Source organism: Ictidomys tridecemlineatus, chromosome 1 (genome assembly GCF_052094955.1).
Source record: "Ictidomys tridecemlineatus isolate mIctTri1 chromosome 1, mIctTri1.hap1, whole genome shotgun sequence".
NCBI lineage: Eukaryota > Metazoa > Chordata > Mammalia > Rodentia > Sciuridae > Ictidomys > Ictidomys tridecemlineatus.
Genome location: NC_135477.1, coordinates 148,511,032 through 148,537,929, shown reverse-complemented (window position 1 = coordinate 148,537,929; position 26,898 = coordinate 148,511,032). Strand labels below are relative to the sequence as shown.

General features: G+C 36.5%; 1 protein-coding gene across 10 annotated transcripts in view; it reads right to left on the bottom strand.

Moving 5' to 3' along the window:
• Positions 1-26,898, bottom strand: part of Trpc7 (transient receptor potential cation channel subfamily C member 7) — a 316,931-nt gene that overhangs the window by 248,725 nt on the left and 41,308 nt on the right. For 7 of the 10 annotated variants that reach the window (XM_005333202.4, XM_078048930.1, XM_078048914.1 and 4 more), the window contains exons 2-3: positions 2,638-2,694; positions 997-1,080 (exon numbers count right to left, since the gene is read on the bottom strand). The exons of 2 other annotated variants lie outside the window; for them this stretch is intronic. The gene's annotated coding sequence lies outside the window, so the exon portion shown is untranslated. The remainder of the gene's footprint in view (positions 1-996; positions 1,081-2,637; positions 2,695-26,898) is intronic. One more of the 10 variants, XM_078048900.1, reaches the window with a different exon arrangement.

The window sequence follows — 26,898 nt, the reverse complement described above, 5'->3', positions numbered from 1 at the left end:
AAGCAGGCCAGTATGTCTTGAGTATGGAATGTGAAGGGAAAAATAGTGAGAAACTTACCTGGAGGGTCAGCAGGGTCAGCTAAGGCAGGGCCCTGGAGCTTTGGGGGAGGGTTTGGACTCTGTCCTAAGAGCATGGGGAAACCATTGCAAGACCACGCATTGGTGTGTGATTCAGACCCTTTAAAAAATGTTCTTTTTAAAGATGTCAGCCTGCATGTGGAGGAAGCAGATTCTGGGGGATAGGAATGGAAGCAGGAAGACTAGTTTGAAGGCTTTGCAGCTGTCCAAGTGAGAGTGGTGAAGGCCAAGGGCTAGAAAAAAACGTGTGAATCCTTAATTGTCAACACTGATTGGTAGACTGGGAAAGCAGGGGCAGTAGAGGAAGAAGTCAAGGCTCACTCCTAAAATGATAACTTCAGATGAAGCGCTCACTGGTCTGTGTGGTGTCTGCAGAGGATTTGTGCACGGTATTAAAGCAGAACCAGTAGGTGCTCTGCTAATTCCCTCTACTTACTGTTCCCATCTATGTATTCATCCCCCACCTCCAGCTTCTGTGTCCAATTTCTGTGTGATATGGCTTCTAACAGCTTACAACTATGGCTTCCAGCAGACACTGGCCTGGAAGACACCCAACTCCAAGGGAACAGAAATCTAGGCAGACATTGTTTCTCCCCACAAGAATGCCTCTAGCTGATGCCTGACTTGTAAGGCCTAGCTCCTCTGCTTCCAGGAGGGACAAGCCAAGGTTTAGTTCCCCTGAGGAAAGGCTCAAGCTGGGAGTCCTCTTGAAATGTCACCTTTGCCTGGATTTTCCCTTTTCCTATCCTGGCTTTCTGTGATTCTCCTGGAAGCCCCACCTTAATAATCCACACGTATTCCATCCTTATCTTAGTCCATTTCTACAACCTCTGCCTAAGAGAATTATTATGATCACAAAGCAAAAGGAGAAATGAGAGAGAGAGAGAGAGAGAGATTCCATCAAATTAGTTAACTCACATAATTTTGGAGACTGAGAAGTCACAAAATCTGCTGCTGGTAGCTGGGGACCCAGGAAGTCCAATGTGTAGCTCCAGCATGAATCTGAAGGACGGAGAATCAGGAGAACCCATGATGTAAGTAAGGTCCACTTTGAAGGTGAGCAAGCTTGAGACCCAAGAAGCATCTGAATTCCAAGGCTGGGAAAGATCAACTGGAGACCAGTTCCCATCCCTCTTATTCAGGCCCATCGCTTTTTATTCTATTCAGGCCTCCAACTGATGGGATAAGATCTATCCACATTAAGGAGTGCAGTCTGCTTTACTCAGTGCACTTAATCAGATGTCATTGTCATCCAGAAACACCCACGCAGAACCACCCAGAATAATTTTATTTAGATGAATGAGCTCTCCATGGTCCATCCATAAAGTTGATACAATTAGTCATCACCAAACCACACAGGAATAGGGATTTTCCACCTAATTTCATTTTTATTTAAATAAAGAAGTTCTTATTTTGACAGCATATCAGTAATTCACTAATTTTTGAAAATTAATTTAACATATACTTAGTGCTATGGTTTGGATATGTTTTGTCCCCTGAAATACTCATGTTGAAGTTTGAGTCCTACATGGCTGTGTTGGCAGGTGGAACTTTGGCAGGTGATTAGATCATGGGGCACTACCTTCCTGAATTGGTTCATGTCTGTTTGGTACCAGGGATTAAACTCAGGGGCACTGGACCACTGAGCCACATCCCCATCCCTATTTTGTATTTTATTTAGAGACACGGTCTCACTGAATTGCTTAGCACCTTGCTTTTTTGCTGAAGTTGGCTTTGAACTTGCTCTCTGCCTGCCTCAGCCCCCCAAGCCACTGGGATTATAGGCATGTGCCACTCGGCCCTACCTGATATGTGATTTGAAAGAATGGGTTAGGTTCTCTCCAGATTGTATAAAGTCTCATGAGAGAGCGGGAGTTAGATCTTCTTGTGGGACTGGTTAGTTACCACAAGAGCAGGTTTTTATAAAGTGAGCTTTTCTCTCACTCATGTGCTCCTTCCAAATGTTACCTACTTCCTCCTTCTGCTTTTCTGCTCTGAGGCCCTCACCAGAAGCTGAGCAGATGCCAGTTCTATGCTTTTGGACCTCCAGAACTGCAAGCCAAATAAAATCCTTTTCTTTATATTTTTCCCAGTCTTAGGTATTTTGTTATAGCAATAGAAAACAGACTAAGACATGAGTATCAAGCATGTACCAGACACTGTGCTAGAGACTGGGACTCTAATAATGAATTAGAATTAATTACTCTAATACCAAGAGCCTCATGGAGCACTGAATTGTAATCAGTATGGTAAGTGTTTTGATGCCCAGAATAAATAATTATTCTTGATGGGGGTAAAAGACAAGACTTCACAAATAGAATATGCCAGGATTTTAAGGATGAGTAAGAATTCCCTGGGTTGGAAAGAATATTCTAGACAAAATGAACAGCACAAACCAGTGTGCACTGAAATGAGAGGTTCTTGGCCTAAGCAAGGAGTAACACATTATTGGTATGTTCTAAGCACATGGTCTTTAAAGTTCAAAATTGGTTCAGATGGCAGTATTATTTGGAGAGGAGATTAGAAGAACAGGAAGAGGCAAATCAGGAAAGTACTTACATGGGCTGGGGATAAGGCTCAAGCGGTAACGTGCTCGCCTGGCATCTCTCTCTCTCTCTAAAAAAAAAAAAAAAACAAAAAAAACAAGTAAGTACTTACATTCCAGACTAAGGAATAAAATATCCATTATAATTTTTACACTCAGTGTGCATGGCAGGCATTCCTAAGGAAGGAAACATCACTACTGAGTCTAGATATATCCAACTAGAAATCCCATGTCAGTGACTTGGGATTGACAGTTGAGCTGAAGACTATTTGCTCTTCCTGTTGTGGATAATAAGGGAAGGCTATTGTTTTTTAAGCAGCATCTGGTTTAGAAGAATCTCAGTGACCAGAAAACTGATGATAGAAAAGAGAAGAATTGGGAAGACCAGCTAGGAATAACCTCTAGTAGTTCTGTTGTTTAATTATTGAGCTACTAGGATTAAAATTCATGCACATTAATATCTAATCTTTCCTTTCGGCTTCCTCACAGCATCAGTGAGGTAAGCATTACCCTTATATTATAGATAAGGAAACTGGGCTTCATAGAGATTAAGCATTTTGGCCCCTGTCAGGTTGGTAGTAAATGACAAAACTGGGCCTGGAGTCAGGCAAGTCTGGGAATTGTCTGGCCTATGTGCCGCCCTTACTTGCTCCCATTTTACACCCCTCCTCCCTCTTCACTGTGTTCTAGGCTCCCTAGATGTTCTTTTTTCTCTTATGCCTTCCTTTGCCATACGTCCTTTGTAAGAATGAGCATTTCTCTGCCACAGAAACACCCTTTCTCCTCCCTTTACCTTCTTAACTCTTTCTCACCTAAGGCATCACTTCCTTAGGGATGGTTCCATGAAGGCTTTTGCTGGACTCCTTCCACTCCCTTTGAAGCTCTTACCTCTCTTGTTAATAACACATTTATGTATTCCTATGGTTTGTGTCTTGAATGTCCCCCAAAGGAATGGTCCTCAGCCCATGGGAATATTAAGAGTTAGTGGAATCTTTAGAAGATCAGACCTAGTTGGGTCATTGGGAATGTGCTCTTGGAGAGGATTTGGGACACTGATCCTTTCCGTTTTCCCTTTTTTCCCACGAGGTGAGCAGCCTCTTCCACCATGTTACTTCTGCTTCCCACAGACCCCCAAACAACATGGACTGAAACTTCCAAAACTGTGAGGCCAAACAACCCTTTTTCCTCCTAATAAGTTGTTTATATCAGGTATTTTGTTACAATGATATAAAGCTGACTGATGCACTTAGGTCATTATTTGACACCACTTCTGGTAAAAGTTCCATGAAGGTAGGGACGGTGGCTACTCTCATTGATCACTGCATCCCGAGAACTCAGGAAATCAAAGAAATTTCCTTTAGGGGTATAATATATATTTATTAAATCAATCACTTCAAAATATCCTTGTATTATAATTAAGCAATGTGTGTCTTACCCTGGTAAGACTGTAAATGGAAAGACTATCAAATGGTTACAGAGTCATGGGCCCAGAAAAGGAGGGCAAAGACATTGGATAAGCCATATTGATTTTCTTCTGTTCCAGAAGAACTATAATCAGCTGGATATTCTGGCAGCCCATAAATTCAGAAAAAGCACCATTACTCTTAGATGCTAAAAGATAAGCTTTCTGGGCTATTATTCAAAGAATTTGATTATGCTGGATCTCCTTAGGAAACTATTAGACACATTAAATCATTGTAAATTCATTAAACAAAATGAAAGGGAAGAGAGACACTGAGAAGTTCTTAAGCAAAAAGTAAAAAGCAAAATTTTGTACTTCAGGAACAAAAACAGATAAAACAAGTCCAATAGACCAGGAAGGGTCAAGCAAGAACCAGAATAGGTGCTTCAAAGAAATGCCTCCTTGCTTCTCCCTGCCAGAACATCAACATGCCCATCCAGTGTCTTCCTTGGCAAGTTTTCAACCCGAAGGGTAAAATCACAAATATTGTGTGGATATACAAAATATACTTACATTTGACTGTCTAAAACTAATCTTAAAGTATTTTAGAGCAGCATAGAAATCTCTGTGCTGATATCTCAGCATGATGTCTCTCTGCAGCAAAATGTCTATTTGGGAATAGGTTTTATGCATCAGAAAATCTGCATCAAATGCAGTGTTTTTATTATCAAAAGAGCCTACTTCTTGGGAGCAAATTTTTACCCCTCACACATCAGATAGAGCACTAATTTCTGGTTCTATGAAGAACTCATAAAGCTAAACACCAAAAATTATAAATAAATAAATAAATAAACAAATAAATAACCCAATCAGTAAATGGGCCAAGGATTTGAACAGACACTCTCAGAAGAGGATTTACAATCAATCAAAAAATATATGAAAAAATGTTCATCATCTCTAGCAATTAGAGAAATGCAAATCAAAACTACTCTAAGATATCATCTCATTCTTGTCAGAATGGCAGCTATTATGAAGACTAACATCAAGTGTTGGAAAGGATGTGGGGAAAAAGGTACATTCATATACTGCTGGTGGGACTGCAAATTGGTGCAGCCAATATGGAAAGCAGTATGGAGATTCCTTGGAAATCTGGGAATGGAACCACCATTTGACCCAGCAATCCCTCTCCTCAGTCTATTCTCAAAGGACTTAAAAACAACATACTACAGGAACACAGCCATATCAATGTTTATAGTAGCACAATTCACAATACTAAACTGTGGAGCCAACCTAGATGCTCTTCAGTAGATGAATGGATAAAAAAAATGTGGCATATATACACAATGGAATATTACTCAGCAATAAAAGAGAATACAATCATGCATTCGAAGGTGAATGGATGGTGTTGGAGAAGATACTAAATCCCCCAAAAACAAATGCTGAATGTTTTCTCTGATATAAGGTGACTGACTCATAGTGGGGTAGGGACGGGGAGCATGAAAGGAATAGACGAACTCTAGATAGGGCAGAGGGGTGGGAGAGAAAAGGAAGGGACAGGGGGTTAGCAAGGATGGTGGAATGTGATGGACATCATTATCCAAAGTACATGGATGAAGACATGAATTGGTGTGAACATACTTTATATACAACCAGAGATATGAACAATTGTGCTGTATATGTGTAATAAGAATTGTAAAGCATTCCACTGTCATTTATTTAAAAAATTTAAAAATGTAGTGTTTTAAAAAATTTAACATTTCTAAATTATAAAGTTATATATGTTCATTGTAAACATTTCACAGATACAAATATGTAAAAGTTAAAAACAACTTTCTTTGTATGTCTCTTTGCCACCTTCAATCTTATTTCCTATGGAATTAACCCTACAGATTACCATTGTTAAAGGTTTACCATGACCTTTGCTTTTCAGGTCAATTGATTTTCAATAAAGATGCCAAAATAGTTCAACAGATAAAGAATTATCTGTTCAGCGAATGGTTGTAGGACAACTGAATAGCCTCTTGCAAAGCAATACAGTTGGATACACACACAGACACACACAGACACACACAGACACACACAGACACACACACACACACACACACACACACACACACACACATATATATATATATATATATATATATATATATATATATATATATATGAATGACTGGGAATTGAACCACTGAGCCACATCCCCAGCCCTATTTTGTATTTGATTTAGAGACAGAGTCTCACTGAGTTGCTTAGGGACTCACTAAGTTGCTGAGGCTGGCTTTGAACTTACTATTCTTCTGCCTTAACCTCCCAAGCTACTGGGATTACAGCCACCATATATTTTAGTATATAAAAATAAATTAAAAATTGATTATAGACCTAAATGGAAGAGCAAAAATGATAAAACAATTAGAAGGAAATGTAAGAGTAAATTTTTGACCTTAGGTTAAGCAAAGTCTTCTTCAATGTGATATCAAAGTACATATAAGAAAAAGTCTCCATTTACTGAAATGTCCAGAACAGACAAATCCATGGAGACAGAAAGCAGATTAGTGGTTGCCTAGGGCTGGGGAGAGGAGCTGAGGAGAAACGGGAAGTGACTGCTGGTGGTTTCATTTTAGGATGATGAAAATGTTCTAAAATTGATTATAGTGATGACTGCACAACTCTGTGAACATAATAGAAAACATGAATCATACACATTAAATGTGTGAATTGAATGGTGCCTGAATTCTATCTCAACAAGGCTGTTTAAAAGTAGTAAAGAGTTTTCTGTGTATATTGACACAACTTATTTTTACCCTACCTACATAGTGCATTTCTAGTCATATGTTTAGTGCAAAGTGAGAAGACTGCATACGTTTTGTTCTCCAATTTGTTTTTATTAACTAATATGCTCAGATAAATTTGTATGTGAGTTCATACAGAGAGGTCTTCTTTTATAATGCTGAATTAAGTTTCCTGGAAGGCATATTACTGCAATCCCAGCTCTTTGGGAGGTGGAGGCAGGAGGATCTCACATGTGAGGCCAGCCTGAAAAATTTAGTGAGCCCTAATTCAAAACAAATTTAAAAAAGGCTGGCGATGTAGCTTAGTGGTAGAAAATTTGTCTAGCACGTGCTAGTCCCTAGACTTAATCCTCAGTATCAGAAAAAAAAAAAACCCTAGAAGGCTGTATCATAATTAATTTAGCCCTTTTCCCTGTTGCTGTTTATTTAGGTTGTTTTGGTATTTTTCTCTATAACAAAAAAATACTGTCATAACTATCATTACAAATATACCTTGAGCACATGGGCAAGGACTTCAGGAGGCCAGATTCCCACCATTAAGCCTGCCTGGTTAAAGGATGCTTGCATTATTAATTTGGGTAGATGTTGCCAAATCCAAGAATAGCCTTAAGGTGGCTTCAGTTGGGCCTCATGTTTTCTCAGTCAGTATCTCGTAGTTAGTATATACTGTTTACAGGATCCTCAAACACCTGTAGTAATGGAACTTCACTGCTTTTTATTTTTCATACAGAATATAAATTTAGTTGGTCTTAAGACCAGACAACTTTCAGCATTGCAAAGTTTAGCTGCTGATGTCTTTTTAACGCTTTTGAGAATTGTGTTTCACCTTCTTGTGGCTTGAATGTGTCTCCAAAAAACCATGTGTTGATAACTTTATCCCCATTGCCACAGTGTTGGGAGGCTGGACTTTGGGAGCTGATTAGGCCATAAAGGTTCTGCCCTTGTGAGTGAATTACTATTGTTACCATAAAAACAAGTTATAAAATAATGAATTTGTCCTCCATTTGCTCTCTCTTTCTTTCTCCATCCCCTCCCTTTCTCTCCTTCCTTCCACCTTTATACTAGAATTTTCAATCTCTAGGACTATGAGAAATAAACTTCTTTTCTTTATAGGTTACCTAGTCTCTGGTGTACTGTTGTTATAGAAGCATAAATCAGACTAAGATATAACAGTTTCAATGTCTAGGCCTTGGTAAGGAAAAATGAAGTTAGTGCATCATATTATTATTATTACTACAAATTTTGTTGTGCATATTTAAGATATATAACATGAAGCCATGGGATACATATAGATAATAGAATGGTTACTATAATGAAGCAAATTGACCCATGTATCATCTCACATAAAGAGCAGTTAAAATCTACTCATTTAGCAAATGTCCAGTACAACATGAAATTATTAACTATACTCATGTTGTACGTTAGGTCTGTCGAATTATCATATGTTTTCTCTTATGAGTTTGAATGTCACACATATGGGTATGTGCTCTTTGTTACCATTTCAGTTTATGTCTCATATTTGAAACATTTATTCCAGAATCTAGTACTTAATTTTCATTAGAAGACAAGATTTTTAATTTAAAAATAATTCATGAAAGAATGAATAACTAGTTAAATAAATGCATACTATGGCCAATGTAGTAATGATTCACTTCTGGGAAGCATGGGGATACTTAGGAAATTTTTATTTCAGGGTAGTCTCTTGGGAGAGGAGATAGAAGGCAGTAATCTTTATTTCAACTTACTAATTAATTTCAAAAGCAAATGTAAATTTTAGGTTCTCTGAAAGATATACTGAAAACATGTAGTTGAAATTTAAGCCCTCACTCTTGTTAAATTATGAGTTGAAAGGGCTTCGAAAATTATCTTGTCATTTTTCATCTGGGGAAACTGAAGTCCTGAGGGTTTCTCACCTCCTTGTTTCAAGATTCCGAAGGCCATTAGTGAGGAGGCAGATTCATCAGTCCGAGAGTCCTCAGCTCCCTCTGTGTCATCCGACAACCTCATTTTGACCTTGAGCAGATCTCTACCAAATTTACATAAACTATGTTTTTCTCATTTTTTATTAACATATATTAATTGTACATATTAATGGGCTTCAGTGTGATACTTCCAAACATGCATAAAGTGTGGATGAATCATATCCAATCACTCTTCTTCTATCCTCCTCCCTACCCTTCATATTTCCCAATTTCTTTTAATCTCTATCCTACTTACAGGTCACCTTTTTTAGTTTCCACATATGAGAGAGATTATGCAGAACTTGTCTTCTTGTGTCTGGCTTATTTCACTTAGCATGATATCCTCTAGTTCCATTCATTTTGCTACAAATAATATGATTCAATTCTTCTTTATGGTTGATTGATACTCTATTGTGTATATATATGCATTTTCTTTATCAACTCATCTGTTAATGGGTTCTAGGCCAATTTCATGTCTCAGCTATTGTAAACAGTGCCACAGTAAACATGGGTGTTCAGGTATCATTTTTTGTGTGCTGACTTTATTTCCTTTGAAGTGAGATAGCTGAACTATATAGTAGTTCTATTTTTAGTTTTGAGGAATTTCCATACTGTTCTCCATAGTGGCTGTACTAATTTACTTTCATATCCACAGTGTATAGTTTAGTTTCTTTTCTAACTTAGTAAATTATTAAGGTCATCTGAGTTATGTACCACGCTTCTGCCTATGACGAACTGTGTATTTCTGGATAAAGGGAGCAAAAGAAAATTAAAAACAAAAAAGCAGAATACTGTGGATGGGGTGGCACATTCCTGTAATCCCAGTGACTCAAGAGGCTGAGGCAGGAGGATCTCCAAGTTCAAAGCCAGCCTCGGTAACTTAGAGAGGCTTTAAGGAACTTTGGAAGAAGTTGTGTCAAAATAAAAAAATATATAAAAGGGCTGGGGATGTGGTTCAGTGGTTAAGCAACCTTGTGTTAAATATTTAGTATCCCTTACCAAAAAAAAAAATATTCCTGATGCAAGCTAAGGTGTAGTAAGTCAGTTAAAGCCTATTGCTCCAAATGATTAAAAATTTTGGTCTTTGAAAAAAAAAAGTGGTAGGATTGGGGAAGGGAGTTAAATTTGGAGTAGGAACTCACCTAGGGGTGAGTTTCCCATCCCCCCCCCATTTTCTTTACTTATGGCTTTGATTAACAAGTGAGACCCCAGATAAGCTGCAGATAAGGAGTTTGAGCTGTTAACTCAGAGACACCACTTTTTTCTGACCAAAGGAATCAGGAAAAGGGAGCTTAGGCAAGAAGATTCAAATTCATTTTTGTTTGTGTTGCTGGGGACTGATCCCAAGACCTCATACTTCTAGACAACCAGCACTGAACCTCATTCCAGTCTCACATTGTTTTTTTTTTTTTTTTTTTTTTTTGCGGGGTGGGTGGTGGGGTACTGGGCATTGAACTCAGATTCACTTGACTACTGAGACACATCCCCAGCCCTATTTTGTATTTTATTTAGAGACAGGTCTCACTGAGTTGCTTAGTGCTTCGATTTTGCTGAGGCTGACTTTGAACTCACCATCCTCCTGCTCAGCCTCCCAAGCTACTGGGATCACAGGCCTGGACCACAGCACCTAGCTGTGTTTTCCTCTTTGTCTTCTCACTCTCACTGCTTGGCCTCTGTGCAATAACTGGCTGTAGATCTTTATCTGCTATGGTTTCTCTAGGAAATGCCATCTTTTTGGTCAGAGAAATTGGAAGAATGGTCTTCATGATGTGGGATTTTAGGGAAATTCTAGAGAGTGGAGAGTTGGAGAAGGATATCCCCTCATTCCATGTACAAACCTGCACAAATTCTGGACTCATTGCTCTAGTGTTCATTTGTGGGAAAAATATGAAAGGGCACAGCAAAGTATCTGGTAAATGAGCCAAAATCAAATGACAACTGCTGGAGGACTCTGGTAGCACAATTCCAAATACCACCAAGTCCTGAATCACCCTTGAGTGATAGTCAGGCAGGACAGAATGATAGTAGCCAAGGAACTTCAAAAGCTAAGGTGACATGCAGACTACTGCTTACAGAAAGTGGGGGATAAGTTGTAATCTGAACTCAGCTGAGTTAATTGCCTGCTAAAACACACAGCAAAAATGCAAATCCTCCAGAGAATTGTAGCAGGACCCAGCTCCTACAGGACCCAATATTTCATGTGTACAGAATGCAATTCAAAATTATACAAAATACAGTAAACAAGAAAATAGGATAAGTTCTAAATGGAAAAGACAATCAGCCAATGGCAACCTCCAGATGATGATACAGGAATTTTCAGGAAAAGTTTTTTTTTTAATTTTTTATTTGTTCTTTTTAGTTATACATGACAGTAGAATGTATTTTGATATATCATATACACATGGAGTATAACTTCCCATTCTTCTGGTTGTACATGATGTAGAGTTACACTGGTTGTGTGTTTATGTATGAACACAGGAAAGTTATGTCTGATTCATTCTACTGTCTTTTCCATCCCCATCCCCATTCCCTTCTACCCACTCTCCCCTATCTAATCTGGTGAACCTCCCCTTCTTTCCCATCCCCTCACCTATTGTGAGTCAGCATACACATATCATGGAGAAAATTTAGCCTTTGGTTTTTTGGGAATGGCTTATTACACTTAGCATAATAGCCACCAGTTCCATCCATTTACCAACAAATGCCAGAATTTCATTCTTCTTATGATTAATATTCCATTGTGTGTATGTACCACATTTTCTTTATCCATTCATCTATTGAAGGGCACCTAGTTTGGTTCCATAGCTTAGTTATTGTGAATTGAGCTACTATGAACATTGATGTGGTGCATCACTATAGTATACTGATTTTGAGTACTGTGGGTATAAATCTAAGAGTGAGATAGATGGGTGAAATGGTGGTTCTATCCCAAGTTTTCTGAGTAATCTCCATATTGTTTCCCAGAATGGTTGCAACAATTTGCAATTCCACCAGCAATGCATGAGTGTACCAGTTCCCCCACATCCTTGCCAAGATTTATTGTTACTAGTATTCTTGATAATTGCTATTCAGACTGATGAAATCTCAGTGTAGTTTCAATTTGCATTTCTCTAATTGCCTGTGATGTTGAACATTTTTTTGTATATTTGTTCACCAATCATATTTCTTCTTCTGTGAAGTATCTATTCAGTTCCTTTGCCCTTTATTGATTAGGCTATTTGTTTTTTGTGGTGTTAAGTTTTTTTTTTTTTTTGTTGTTGTTCTTTATATATCCTGGAGATTAATGCTCTATCTGAGGTACAGGTGGCAAAGATTTTCTCCCATTCTGTAGACTTTTTAATTCTTGGTTATTTCCTTTGCTATGAAGAAGTTTTTTACTTTGATTCCATACCATTTATTGAGTCTTGATTTTACTTCTTGTGACCTTAGGAGTCTTGTTGAGGAATTTGGTTCCTAAGCTGACATGATGGATAGTTGGGTCTCTGGTTCCTCTGTCTAGTATGGGATACTGTATTTATGTGGCTTTGTGTCTGTGCAGTTTATTCTGTACCATTGGTCTTCAAATCTGTTTTGGTGCCAGTACCATGCTGGTTTTGGTACTATAGCTCCGTGGTATAATTTAAGGTCTAGTATTATGATACCTCCTGTTTTACTTCTCTCACTGAGAATTGCTTTAACTATACTGGGCCTCTTATTTTTCCAAATGAATTTTATGACTGCTTTTTCTATTTCTATGAAGAATATCATCAGAACCTTAATAGGAATTTCATTAAATCTGTGTAATGCTTTGGTTGTATGGGTCATTTTGACAATATTAATTCTGCCTATCAAAGAACATGGGACGTCTTTCCATCTATTAAGGTCTACTTCAATTTCCTTCTTTAGAGTGCTGTAGTTTTCATTGTAGAGCTCTTTCACTTCTTTTGTTAGATTGATTCCCAAATATTTTATGTTATTTTTGAGGCTATTGTAAATGAGGTATTTCCCCTAATTTCTCTTTTAGTAGCTTCATCATTGATATATAGGAATACAAATGATTTATGGATGTTAATTTTATATTCTGCTACTTTGCTGAATTCATTTATGAGTTCTGGAAGTTTTCTAGTGGAGTTTTTTTTTTTAATCTTCTAAATATAGAATCATGTTGTTGGCAAATAGGGATAGTTTGAATTCTTCTTTTCCTATTTGTATCCCTTTAATTTCTTTCTTTTAAGTGCTCTGGCTAGAGTTTCAAAGACTATGTTGATTAGAAGTGGTGAAAGAGGGTATCGTTGTCTTGTTCCAGATTTTAGAGGGGATGCTTTCAATTTTTCTCCATTTAGAATGATGTTGGCCTTGGGTTTAGCATAGATAGCTTTTACAATGTTGAGGTATATTCCTACTATCCCTAGTTTTGAACATGAAAGGGTGCTGTATTTTGTCAAATATTTTTCTGCATTTACTTAGATGATCATATGATTCTTGTCTTTAATTCTATTGATGTGATGAATTACGTTTATTGATTTTCATATGTTGAAACAACCTTGCATCCCTGCGATGAACCCCACTTGATCATGGTGCACAATCTTTTCAATATGTTTTTGTATGTGATTTGCCAGAATTTTATTAAAAATTTTTGTATCTCTGTTTATCAAGATTATTGGTCTGAAATTTTCTTTCCTTGCTGTGTCTTGTCTGGTTTTGGTATCAGGGTAATAGTGGCTTCATAGAATGAGTTTGGAAGGGTTCCCTCCTTTGCTGTTTTATGGAATAATTTGAGGAGGATTGGTGTTATTTCTTGTTTGAAGATATAGTAGAACTCGGCTGAGAATCCATCTGATCATAGGATTTTCTATCTTGGTTGGCTTTTTTTTTTTTGGTTTGTTGTATTTGTTTTTGTTTTTTAAGGTACTAGGGATTGAACTCAGGGGCACTCAACCACTGACTGAGCCACATCCCCATCCTACTTTGTATTTTTTAATTAGAGACAGGGTCTCACTGAGTTACTTAGCACCGCACTTTTGCTGAGACTGGCTTTGACCTCTCAATCCTCCTGCCTCAGCTTCCTAAGCCACTGGTCTTGGGAGGTTTTTGATGGCATCTTCAATTTTATTGCTTTAAATTGATATTTAAATTGTGTATGGCCTCCTGGTTCAATTTGGGTAGGTCATATGTCTCTAGAAATTTGTTGATATCTTCAAGATTTTTTATTTAATAGAGTATAAATTTTTAAAATAGTTTCTGATTATCATTTGTATTTCAGTAGTGTCCATTGTGATATTTTCTTTTTCATCACAAATTTTATTAATTTGAGTTTTCTTTCTTTCTTTTCATTAGCTTGGTTAAGGGTTTATTGATTTTATTTATTTTTTCAAAGAACCAACTTTTTGTTTTGTTGATTTTCTGGATTGTTACTTTTATCTCAATTTCACTGATTTCAGCTCTGATTTTAATTATTTCCTGTCTTCCATTGCTTTGGGAGTTTGTTTTTCTTTTTCTAGGACTTTAAGATATAATATTAGATTATTAATTTGTTGACTTTCTATTCTTTTATGAATGAGCTCAATGTAATGAGGGTAATTACAGGGTCTCACTGAATTACTTTGCACCTCATTTTTGCTAAGACTGACTCAATGTAATGAGCTCATTCACAGTGTCCCAGAGATTTTGATATGTTGTATTGCTATTCTCTTTTATTTCTAAGTATCTTTTAGTTCATTCCTGATTTCCTCTCCTATATATTGTTCATTCAATAATGTATTATTTAGTCTCTAGGTGCTAGAGTAGCTTCTATTTTTTATTTTATCATTGATTTCTAATTTTATTCCATTATGATATAATAGAATACAAAGTATTATGTCTATTTTTTTGTATTTGCTAAGAGTTGCTTTGTGGCCTAAGATATGGCCTATTTTAGAGAAGGATTCATGTGCTGCTAAGAAGAAAATGTATTCAATTATTGCTGGATGAAATATTCTATATATGTCTATTAAGTCTAAATTACTACTACTATTATTATTATTATTATTATCACTATTTAGTTCTATAGCTTCTTTATTTTGTTTTTGTTTACAGGGTCTGTCCAGTGGTGAGAGAGATGTGTTAAAATCATCTAATATTATTGTGTTGTAGTCTATTTGATTCTTGAAGTTGAGAAGAATTTGTTTGATATATGCAGATGCTTCATTTTGGGGGGACATAAGTATTTATGATTGTTATGTTTTGTTGATATATATTTCTCATAAGCAGTATGAAATATCCTTCTTTGTCCCTTCTCACTAACTTTGGATTGGAGTCCATTTTATTGGATGAGGATAGAAACCCCTGCTTGTTTGTGAGGTCTATGTGAATGATAGATATTTTTCCATTCTTTCACCTTTAGTCTGTGGATGTCTTTGCCTATGAAATGAGTCTCTTGAGACAGCATATTATTGGGTCTTGTTTTTTTAATCTGTCAGTCAGTCTATGTCTTTTGATTAATTAATCCAGGCCATTTACTTTAAATGTTATTACTGAAGTTGAGATATGATAATTGAGATATGATTTTTATCTTCTGTCATTTCAATTTATTTCTGTTTTTTTTAATCTGAATTAGTTCCTCCTTTGAATGATTATTTTTCCAGTGTAGTTCCTCCCTTTACTTGTTTTCAATTTTTTATTTCTTCTTCATGACATATTTTATTGAATATGTTTTGTAGGGCAGGATTTCTAGTTGTGAATTCTTTTAATTTTTGTTTATCATGGAAGGTTTTTATTTCATCGTCAATTCTGTAGCTTAATTTTGCTAGATATATGATTATTGGCTGGCATCCATTTTCTTTCATATTTTGGTATATATTATTGCAAGACCTCTTAGCTTTGAGGGTCTGAGTTGAGAAATTAGCTCAGATCTGGATGGATTTCCCTGCAACTGTGACTTATTGTTTTTGTTGGGAAGAATTTATTCTATCCTTATTCTATATATTAGGCATTTTCATAATAATGTGACTTGGTGTGGATCTGTTTTAATTTTGTATATTTGGTGTATTGTAAGCCTTCTGTATCTGATTTTCCATTTTATTCTTTAGGTTTGGGAAATTTTCTGATATTATTTCATTGAAATGATTGTGAATTCTTTTGGTTTGTATTTCCAAGCCTTCATCTATACCAATAAATCTCATATTTGGTCTTTTTTGGGTTATCTCACATTTTTGGGGAATTCTGTTCATGGTCTCTTAACATCTTTTCTATAAGGTGAACTTTATTTTCAAGATTATATATTTTGTCTTCATTTCCTGAAACCCTCTATCCCAAGTGTTCTAGTCTGTTGGTGTTGTTTTCCTTTGAAATTTTAATTTGGTTTATTGATTCCTTCATTTTGAGGATTTCTGTTTTTTTTTCCAGAATATATCCTTATTGAAGTGATTTTTTACTTCCTGTATTTTCTTTCTGCTATCACTCCTTACATCATCCTTTACCTCACAGATCAATTAAACTATGTATATTCTAAACTTCTTCTTTGACATTTCTTCTACTGTGGTGGCAATAGAGTCTGTTATTGAAGTATTTTGGTTTTTTTTGGAGTGATTGTTCCCTTGTTTTTCCATGTTATTTCTGTGTATACCCACTCTGACAGTATGGATGTGAGGCAGTAGAATTTCTACCCTGTGGATGTAGAGTGTACTTGAAAGTTTCCAGTACTTCACTTGCTGAGAAGCTGCCTATCTGCTTTCTTGGTTTTATGCCATGGAAAATCCAGGAAAGAGACCTTCTCTCTTCCACCATCTTGATACTTTCAGGTAAAGGTTTTAAAGCCAGGTATTATTACTGTTTTATGAGGTGAAGTCAAACAAAATTGAAATTAATTAAAAAATAGTTCTTACCTAAGATATAGACACTATAAAAAAGAATCAAATGACAACTTTAGAAGTAAAAACTATAACAGCATGAAAAATGTAAAAAAAATGAACTGGATACAGTGAACAGTAGAATAGATATGACTGAGATAAAAGTCAGTGCTTATGAAGACACATCAATATAAATTATCCAATAAGAATAATGAGAGAAAAAATAGAAAAATCTGATTACATCTGTAGAGAGTTTCAGGCTAATATCAAGAGGTCCAATATAGTTTCTGGCTAATATCAAGAGGTCCAATGGTGTTTGTCTGCACCAATGTATTTCTCCTCTTTCTGGGACTCCAATGACATTTGGAAATAGTGGCCATAGACTTCCCATAATATGTTGAAAGACACATATATATTCAGGAAGCTCAGTGAACCCCAAAAAGATAAACCAAATAAAAACTATATGTGTACATACTATAACAAAATCTGAAAATCAAAGGTAGTTCATGACTACATCTTGAAAGCAGTTGGAGAAAAATGATGCATTACATTTGGGAAAATAGCTATTGAATTGACTACCTGTGTGATATGAGAAACCATGGGGCAAGAGAATAGTGGGACAGATTTTAAGTGTTTCAAAAAAAAAATTTGTTGATCCAAAATAAAAAAAAATAGACATTAGGAATACATGTAAAACAAGGAAAGCCTCAGTTGGAAGAAAACCAAAAGAATTGTTTCCACACCTTAAAAGAAACATTGGAGGGATTTATTTAAGCTAAAAAATGATACCAAAAGAAATTATAAAACTTTAGGAATGAAGGAATAGCAGCAGACCTAGGAGGCATATTTTTTTTAAATACACGACAACAGTGAAATGCATTACAATCCTTATTGCACATATACTGCACAATTTTTCGTAACTCTGTATATAAAGTATGTTCATGCCAAATTATGCCATTATACATGTACTCTTTTTTTGCATTACAATTCTTAATACACATATATACCACAATTTTTCATATCTCTGTTTGTATATAAGGTATGTTGACACCAAATTCAAATCTTCATACATGTATTTTGTATAAATATAAAATACTTCTTTTCCTCTTAAATTCTTCACAGCATGACTATTCAGAATAGAAAGAATAACTTTGTCTAGTGGGGTTTTAGATGTATTACATTTAAATCCACAACATAAGTGAAGAACATAGGAAAACCTATATGGTTAAATTTTACTTACAGTGGCAAAAAATCAATATGAAGTATAAATGTGAAAGTTAAGATGTATATATTTAGTACCATGATAAAACACTAAAAATTAAAATAATGTAAATACACATAGAGAAAAGTCAATAAGCAAATTAATGTATACACAAAGACATTCAAATAATCCCAAATAAGATGGAAAATATAGAACATAGAAAAAATGAAGAAATGAGGGGAAATAAAAGAGATAATAAAATTCTGGACCTTAATCATTTCAATCATTATATAAAATATAAGTCACCTAAATATATCAATCAGAGACAGAGGTTTTCATGGTGCATTTTAAAAAATGAGCTGGGCACAGTGTTGCACTCCTGTAATCCCAGTGGCTCGGAAGGCTAAGGCAGAAGGATCACGGTTCAAAGTCGCCTCAGCAGATTATCGAGACACTAAACAACTCAGTGAGACCCCATCTTTAAATAAAATATGAAACAGCACTGGGATGTTACTCAGTGGTCGAGTGCCCTTGAGTTCAATCCCTGGTTTCCTCTCTCTCCCAAATAAGATCCAAATAACAGATATTCAAACTTTATAGACATAGCAATTCCTAAAAAAAAAAAAATACTGTTAAGAGAACATGTAAGAATTACGCTCACTGAGTGGAAGCAATGATTATGGACTTAAACATAATATGGTTGAAATTTCTTAAGGCAGGTGTATGCATGTCTATGTCTCTGAAACATCTCATCTTTTTAAATTCTTCTTTACATGGGATCTTCTGACCTCTGTTCAGATTCTTTAAGGGATCTTTTGAAATTTATTGGTTCTTTTTAGTTACACATGACCATAGAATTTATATTGATATCATTATATGAGCATGGAATACATCTTATTCTAATTAAGATCCCAGTCTTGTGTATGTACAGGATGGTAGGATTCTCTATGGGGTATTTATATAAGTATGTAGAAACATTATTTCAGATTAATTCCACTGTCTTTTCAATTCCTATCTCCCTTCCCTTCATCCCCCTTTGTCTAATCCACTATTGTTCCCCTCTTCCCCATTATTGTGGTTTAGCTTCCACATATTAGTGAAACATTTCACTTTTGGTTTGGAGGATTGACTTGCTTCTCTTAGCAAGATAGTCTTCAGTACCATCCATTTACTGGCAAATGCCATAATTTCATTCTTCTTTATGGCTGAGTAACACTCCATTGTGTATATAGACCACATTTTTTTGTATGTATGGTGCTAGGAATTGCATCCAGGGCCTTGTGCATGTGAGGAGAGTACTCTATCAACTAAGCTATATCTCCAGTCCCACACATTTTTTTTCTTATCCATTCATTTGTTGAAGAGCACCTAGATTTGTACCATAGCTTAGCTATTGTGGATTGTGCTGCTATAAACATTGATGTGGCTGCATCACTGTAATAAGCTTATTTTAAATGCTTTGAATATATGCCAAGGAGTAGGATAGTTGAGTCAAATGGTGGATCTAGTCCCAGTTTTTTTGAGGAATATCCATACTGCTTCTCTTAGGAATCTTTAACTATGTGGGAGAAGAGGTGGTGGTAGGAGGGAAAGTAGGAGCAATTTTGTACTGTTACACATCAAATGAAGCAAGGCCTGTTGTTACATAGCATCCATAGATGACTCCATGTACTTTTTTTTCTTTTAATTTAATTTAATTTAATTTTTTTATTAACTACACATGACATTACAATGATCTTGGCAATTCATATATTTGAATCATTGGGGTATAATTTCTCATTTTTCTAATTGTACAGATTGCGGAATCACACTGGTTGTAGACTCCATGTACATTCAAAAATTTTTTGAAAATGTTTATGAACACACTTCCAAGTACTCCACTATATAATGCTTTTGGTGGTGAGTTCCATACTCATATTTTTTTGGGTTAAACATGCTAACCAGCTAATTCTGAGTATGTGTCTACAATATCACTATAAGCTTCCAACATCGTTTTTCGGGACTGAATCATAGCTGGATTGACTGTGGGTGGTAATACAATCTACCTGTTTTTCTATTTGGAAATTGATTGCTACAACCTCAAAACTCATTCTTAGCCCCCAAAATATAGACACATGTTAATGGAATGCTTCACTCCTGCAGGTTATTGGAATGGAAAAAGGGGACTAAAATAAAATGCTTCATTTGTAGAATATTTCAGTAATTGGGTTTATTAGTTGAGCAATATGGAGCTATACCAATTTTCTCTAAAGGTTTCATTATGGTTCACTAGGTAAACAAAACACCTTTCAAAGCAATTTATGTATTTGTACATAGACTGGGGATGAAATTGTTTTGGAAACCCACTACTAGACAGTGGACAAAATACAGCCCAATTCATTCTAGATGTAAAATTTACAAAGATCCTGGCAGGGAATTTGATGAAAGGTCATCTTTCTAAAAACAGAGGACGAAGACACAAGACTCTTCAGACAGATAAGTGTTCATTCTCCCTGTGGCTAGCTGGAATGTGAAGATGAGAACTTTGGACAAGAAGGTCATCACATAGATCTCTCAGTTCAAACTGTGCCATTGGTATATGCCTTGTGGTTGCTTCTGATTTTCACATCCTTGTTTCTCCCTCTGATTCTCTGCTTGTGGCTTTTCTAAAGCACAAAGTTTCTGTGTTGATGCTGTTGCTGTGAGGCTGCTGTGACTGGAGCTAAGAATGGACAGTCAGGAGTTTGTAAGTCAGGAACTGCCTCACACTGTTTGAATTCAGAAAAAATAAAACTATCACAGGATGACTATTTAATGGCTTCCTGGTGGTCCATACCAAATATTTTTCCACCCTAGCTTTTCATTCAGCCTTGTCATCCCTAAAGTGAAGGTCATTAAATTGCAGGCCAAGCCTTTTTTCAGCTTCTACCACATATTGGGCATTTTATTAGATTTTTATAACTGTGAAATCGTTGCTAACATTCCAAATTCATTGAGGCAGCAACTACTAGAAAGGGTACCTACTCCCCATATCACTGAAAACTTAAAAAAAAATTTTTTTAGACATTGATGGACTTTTATTTTATTCATATATTTATATGTGGTGTTGAGAATCGAACCCAGTGCCTCACACATACTAGGCAAGTGCTCTACCACTGAGCCACAACCCCAGCCCCCTCACTGAAAATTTTTTTCTAAACAAAACCTCTGATGGATTCAGTCCTGGAGCCATGGTTTGCTCGGGGCAATGGTTTCCATTTCTTGCTTGCTGTATGACACTTGGCTGTCCTCCAACATGTTGGAGTCATGGCGAACTGTTCATTACATACACTTAATGGACCAGGAAATGAATACAATGGAAAATATCTATTGCTGCCCAATCTCTGAGAGCACTTCATTTTTAACCAAGCACAGAGAGGAAATATCTTATTATCTTATAGCATTTTTATTACTCAAGCGATGTATGTTTACTGTAGAAAAATTAGAAAAGTACAGATAAGCAAAATGAAAAACTTAGAAGTCAACTTCAATACCTAAAGATAAGTGCTGTTGACATTTGATATATATCCTTTCAGATGGTTTCTATGCATATATACATATATTAATTGCTTACATTGTATCACACTGTTTATATTTCTTAACAGTGTTTTTAGACTTAATATATGAGTAAGCTCTTTATCTGTCAATAAATATAATTTTATAACATTTAAAAATATTATGTAGTTAGTGGTGGTAATTTATGTGTCCCCGTTCACTTAGTTGGATCCACTGTTGGTACACATTGCAGTATTTCCACTTTTGGATATTACAAGCTGTATTGCAGTAAACATTAGTAAACTTAATTTTATACACATTAACGATTATTTTGCAAGTAAAAATTGCCTGATGTTTAATTGCATTGTCAAAGATTCTGCATATTTTATATATTTGACATGTATTATCAAACTATGTTAGAAAAGTTATAGTAATTTATACTCATAAGAATATAACATCAGTAAAAAAATGAGTATTTCATTTAAATTGAACTTTTTTGGTCACTAGTGAGTTTTAACAATAATTTTATGAGTATTTAGCCATCTTGCTTGCTTTTTAAATAAATTGGCTATTCATATTCTTTGTACATTTTTCTATGAATATGTTTCTCTTTTTATGATAAATGGTCACTATTTTGAGGGAAATGAATATTGAAGTGGTTTTCTCTGTATTATTTTTAGTGGCTGAGCTCAATTAAAAGGAGGAAACTGCCAGGCACGGTGGCGCACACCTGTAGTCCCATGGCTCAGGAGGCTGAGGTAGGAGGATCACAAGTTCAAATCTAGCTTCAGCAATTTAGTGAAAAGATGTCTTAAAATAAAATATGGAGATGTGGGTTGGTAGTTAAGTGCCCCTGGGTTCAATCCCTGGTCCCCCTCAAAAGAAGAAAGAGGAAACCATATGAGCCAGTCATACCGGACCCAGAGCTCATAAATACCAAAGATGCTTATATTAAAACTTGAATTTTAATAACTGCCTTGTATCAAATAAAGTTAGCAAAGTTTGGAGTTTGTTTTGTGAAAGAATCCTCAATTTTACATACTTGGCATGTATTATCAAATTGTCTCCTAGGGTATATAACTCTCCATCTCAGGAAATATCTGTGCCTTGCCATCTTTTGTCAGCAGCCATATTGTATTAAAGTGACGAAGAACTCTACACCTTTCTTTTTCCTCTCCCATATAGAACTCTTGCTGCAAGCTGAATGGGGACAAGTGACAGATACTGTCAGTGCTTCTCCCATGAAGACCCCTTTACCACTTTCTATGCACAGCAATTCCCAGTGTGTTTCCAGTCCTAAGAGCCAGCCTGTTATCACTGGGTCAAGGTGGCTCTCAGCATGCCATGACTTGGGACATTCCTAAACTACAGGGGAGGTGCACAGTCCCTTTGTGTTCTGAGACGGACAACTCCAGGGTGTGACCTATCTTGTCTTTGGAGCTCCCTGGGGACTGAGACAAAGCTATTCTCCTTAGGACTGTGACATTACCATCCATCTTGGCTTCCTTCCCTTATATCTCCCTCTCCCCTGATAGCATTTACTAATAGGCACTTTTATTTAAATCTTCACGTTGGACCTTGTTCTGGGGAGTACACCCTAAGGCATTTATATTCAACAGAATTTTAAGTTTTTTTTTTTTAATGTCTAGAAGTTTGCTTTGTACTGTAAATTTGGATGATTAATAATACCAACAGTAATTAACATTTTGAAATTGTACGATGAATCTGACACTATAATAAGCACTTTCTCATGCAATATCTCATTTAATCCACATATTATGGGCTTTTTTTCTGAGAAGGAAACTAAATTTAATTTGCTTATGTTCACATAGATTCTCAGTAATCAAAATAAGTTTCAAACCCAGGGCTGCAAATTCCAGAGCCCATGATGCATAACTGTGATGCATTCAGAGAGGGTGAAGGATTTCTGTAGCAAGTTCAAAACCACACAGAGGTACAGGCCTCTCAGGGCCCTGGACATTCTTGGACAGGCTATGGTGCATGTAAGGTGGTCTATGCCTCAGTATTATATTTGATTATTCTCATATCTGTAGCAGTTACCTTGAAAATACTGCCTCTTATTTTAGCTCAGAATAGTATTGTAGGGAAATATGACAAAACCTCCAACTGGAGAGAAAGTCAGGGTAGGGACATGGTACATAAAACAGGTTATCAGGGATTTTTTATTATTATTTTTGTTTCAGTTTTATGGCCAAAGTCTTCTCATAAAGTAGGACCCTAAGCATTAACTTTAGTGATAATACCTTAATCTTCACTTTGATGCTAGCTCACAGACCCCAATTGTAAAAAGGAAATAAAAGAAAACGCTGACATTTTTGCATGCACATTCCAATTATTTTCTTGTTAGCTAACTCGGGCTCTTAACTGGCAACCTTTACTACAGGGTGCCAGACTTAGGGAATAAAGACATGATGCACAGTTAAAACTTGAATTTCAGATAAGTGATGATGAGTTTTTGTTTTGCAATATAGGAATGTGCCATGTCATAGCTATTTAATATTTGGGATATACTTATACCCAAATTATTTGTTGTTTATCTGAAATTCAAATTTAACTGGGTATAAAAAAAGAACTTATTTCAATGAAATCTTCCTTAAAAATGAATTTTAAATACAAAATTTAAAAAAAGTAACAGCATCTAGTTTATTTGTTTTATATCTATTATATATGCATAAGCAAAAAATCATATTTTGATAAAATCCCTTTTACAAGTAAATATATTCAAACACCTTAAAAATCCAAATTGATATGCATATCTCATATCTTTTCTGGCAATCCAATTTAACATGGATTCCCCACTCCCAACCCCCAAAGCAATGCTCTGTGTGACACAGTCTCTCAGGTTCTTACTGCTATGCTCAGATGCTAAAAAGTATCCCTCACAAAAGAGGTAGCTTGTCCACCACAGGACGCCTCTTCCTGGATCCTATAGATTCTCAGTTTTCATCCACAAACTAGTCCAACTACTACCCAACTACTTCAATATTGTTTTATAACATAAATCAAATCATGCCATTCTCTTCCTACAACCCTTTAGTGTATTTCTATCAAAACCTGAAGAATCATCCTTACAGCAGGGTTTTAAAGTGGGTCTTTTCAAAGGCAGACCCTGAGATGAGGATTTATGTACAACTGATCTGTTTTGGAAGTTCTTTTAAGAGAAATAAGTAAGAGAGGGAGAAGGAAGAAACTAAGCAAGGGGGGAAATTCCAGGTGAAATCTCAACCCACTTCTATGCAAATAGTCCCTGACTTATGAGGCTCAACTCACAATTTCTTGATTTTTACATTGGTTTTATCAGGATATAACCTAATCATTAGTGGAGGACCATCTCTATTCCTATTTTATACACAAGGAAATTGAAACTAAGAAAGATCAAGAGACTAGCCAAACCTCACAAGATGTGGTATTGGGATTTGAACCCAGGTCTGTAGCACTCAGCCAGTGCACTCGCATCTCCCAGGTCTCTAGGCTGGCGCACTTCCATGGTGCGGCTCAGGACTGACTTTTCTTGGAAACTTCCTCTGTTCAGTCAGGTTCAGTGTTTCCATCCATCCTATTGGTCAGAACCACAGAGCTGAGCACTAAATTATTATCTGATGGCTCTGTCAATCAATAATTTATTCAGAAAATACTCACATACAAGGACATAGGGAAGACACCCAGATGATGGTTTATGATATAAACTGGACGCTGGCACAGAGAGAGAGAGAGAGAGAGAGAGAGAGAGAGAGAGAGAGAGAGAGAGAGAGAGAGAGAGAGAGAGAGAGAGATGCAGGGTAGGTAGAGGGAACGAGGGAGAAAGTTTACTTAAAGTGTCTTCAACTGCCATAAGCAAAGAGAAGTTCAGAAAACCCAGTGGGGAGTTCTTGAATCAAAGGTAACTATCAGAAACAGCTGCTTATGGAAAGTCTGGTCTCCGCAGAAAACCAACATGATTTTCAAAGTATAGCATCTTTCAGTCAATATTGCTCCAAAAAGTAAGAGGAGAGTAAAATGCATTCTCATGCCACCAGTGCTTTCATCCCTCTTAATAATGGCTCCCTGCCTTGATCTTTCATTACAAAACCACTCTTCTTTCTATTTCTATTTTTTTAGCAGCTGGAGATACATGTTTGTGATGAGAAGTACTTTGAAAGAAAAAAACGGCCTGCAGTTTATTCAGGAAAACTTTAAGCTGAGTACATACAGACTGCCCAGAGGCTTTTATCTCCAAAAGTCTTAGGAAAACTCTGGAGAGATTGAAGTTTATAAAGTCTCCTGCTCTGCAGACAGATTGGGCTCTTGTATCCCTTACGCCTGACACCTAAACTTTTATTGTTGTTGGACGGCAACCCAGTGCTCAAGAGCTAGCTTTCTGTGCCATATCTGAAGACTCAATTCTCCAGAAAGGAGCCTTCCTGTGATCCTGTAGGATTCAGGTCCTGTTACATTGAACTGGCAGTGCTAGGCAGGATTCTGTGGTCTCTAGAATGTTCTCATGGTGGTATGATGGGCTCTCACTCCTCACGCACAGTGTCTTGCCAGAGTGATAAAGGTTTGCTAATTTGTTTCACCATGCAGACATCTTTCAGCCAGACCTGGGCTGAGAAAGTTATCAGAGAAAATGATATTTGGGTCTGTATAATTAAAGGTGAATAATCAGCAAACTCCTTACTTCCTTGGAGTCAACCTTGGTGTGAAGCTAGGCTCGTCATGAGACTAAGGCTGGCCAAAAGAAAATGAATAGAAGTGATGAGTGCTACCCTTCACCAAGTCCTCCCTTGCTTCCACCTGTGTCTCTCTCTCTTCTCACTGGCTAGTGGATTGGAGAGGACTTCTAGGACTCAGAGGAGAGCATAGAACCTGAGTCCTTTAAACAAGCAACCCTCTTTAGTTGGCCTGTGAACTGCCAAAACAAGAGAAAAAAATATACTGTGTAAAGCAACCAAGAATTCAGGGTTATCTGTTACAGCAGCTAATGTCATTCACCTTTAATAATACAGACCCAAATATCATTTTCCCTGAAGAGTCAAAGCCTGTTCAAGTCACACAATTATCTATTGGCTGCATATGAACCAAGCTAAATGTAAAAACTCTATGGAAAGCAATCATGCATATTCCAAAAAATGTTTATGTGCACAAAGGCTCTAAATGGAGCTTCTTTAAATATTCTATTCCCCAGGAATTCCAAACTCAGTCACTGCTATTTGAAACCATGCCTATTTGCTAGAGCAAACTATCTGTAGCGGAAAGAGATGATATATTTCTCTTAGGTATGCCTTGTATTCTTAAGACCAACACCTTCTAAATAAATGCAGCTCATGACTTGGCCCAAACATTCATATTTCATTATTTTGTGGAGATGGATTGACTCAGGGAGAGTGCTGGGCTATGGGGGAAGGAGACTTGATTTGCAGTCTTAGTTTTGTTACTAATAAGCACTGTGCTCAGAGCAAGCCTCCTTCACTCTCTGGGCTTCATTATCCTCATCAGTTGAATGAAATTGCTAGACACTTTCCAAGGGTCCTTCTAGTCCTGGACTGCTATGAAAACACACAGCACAGCCCCTGGTGTCTGACAGGGTCTTCCAGGCTAACCTGC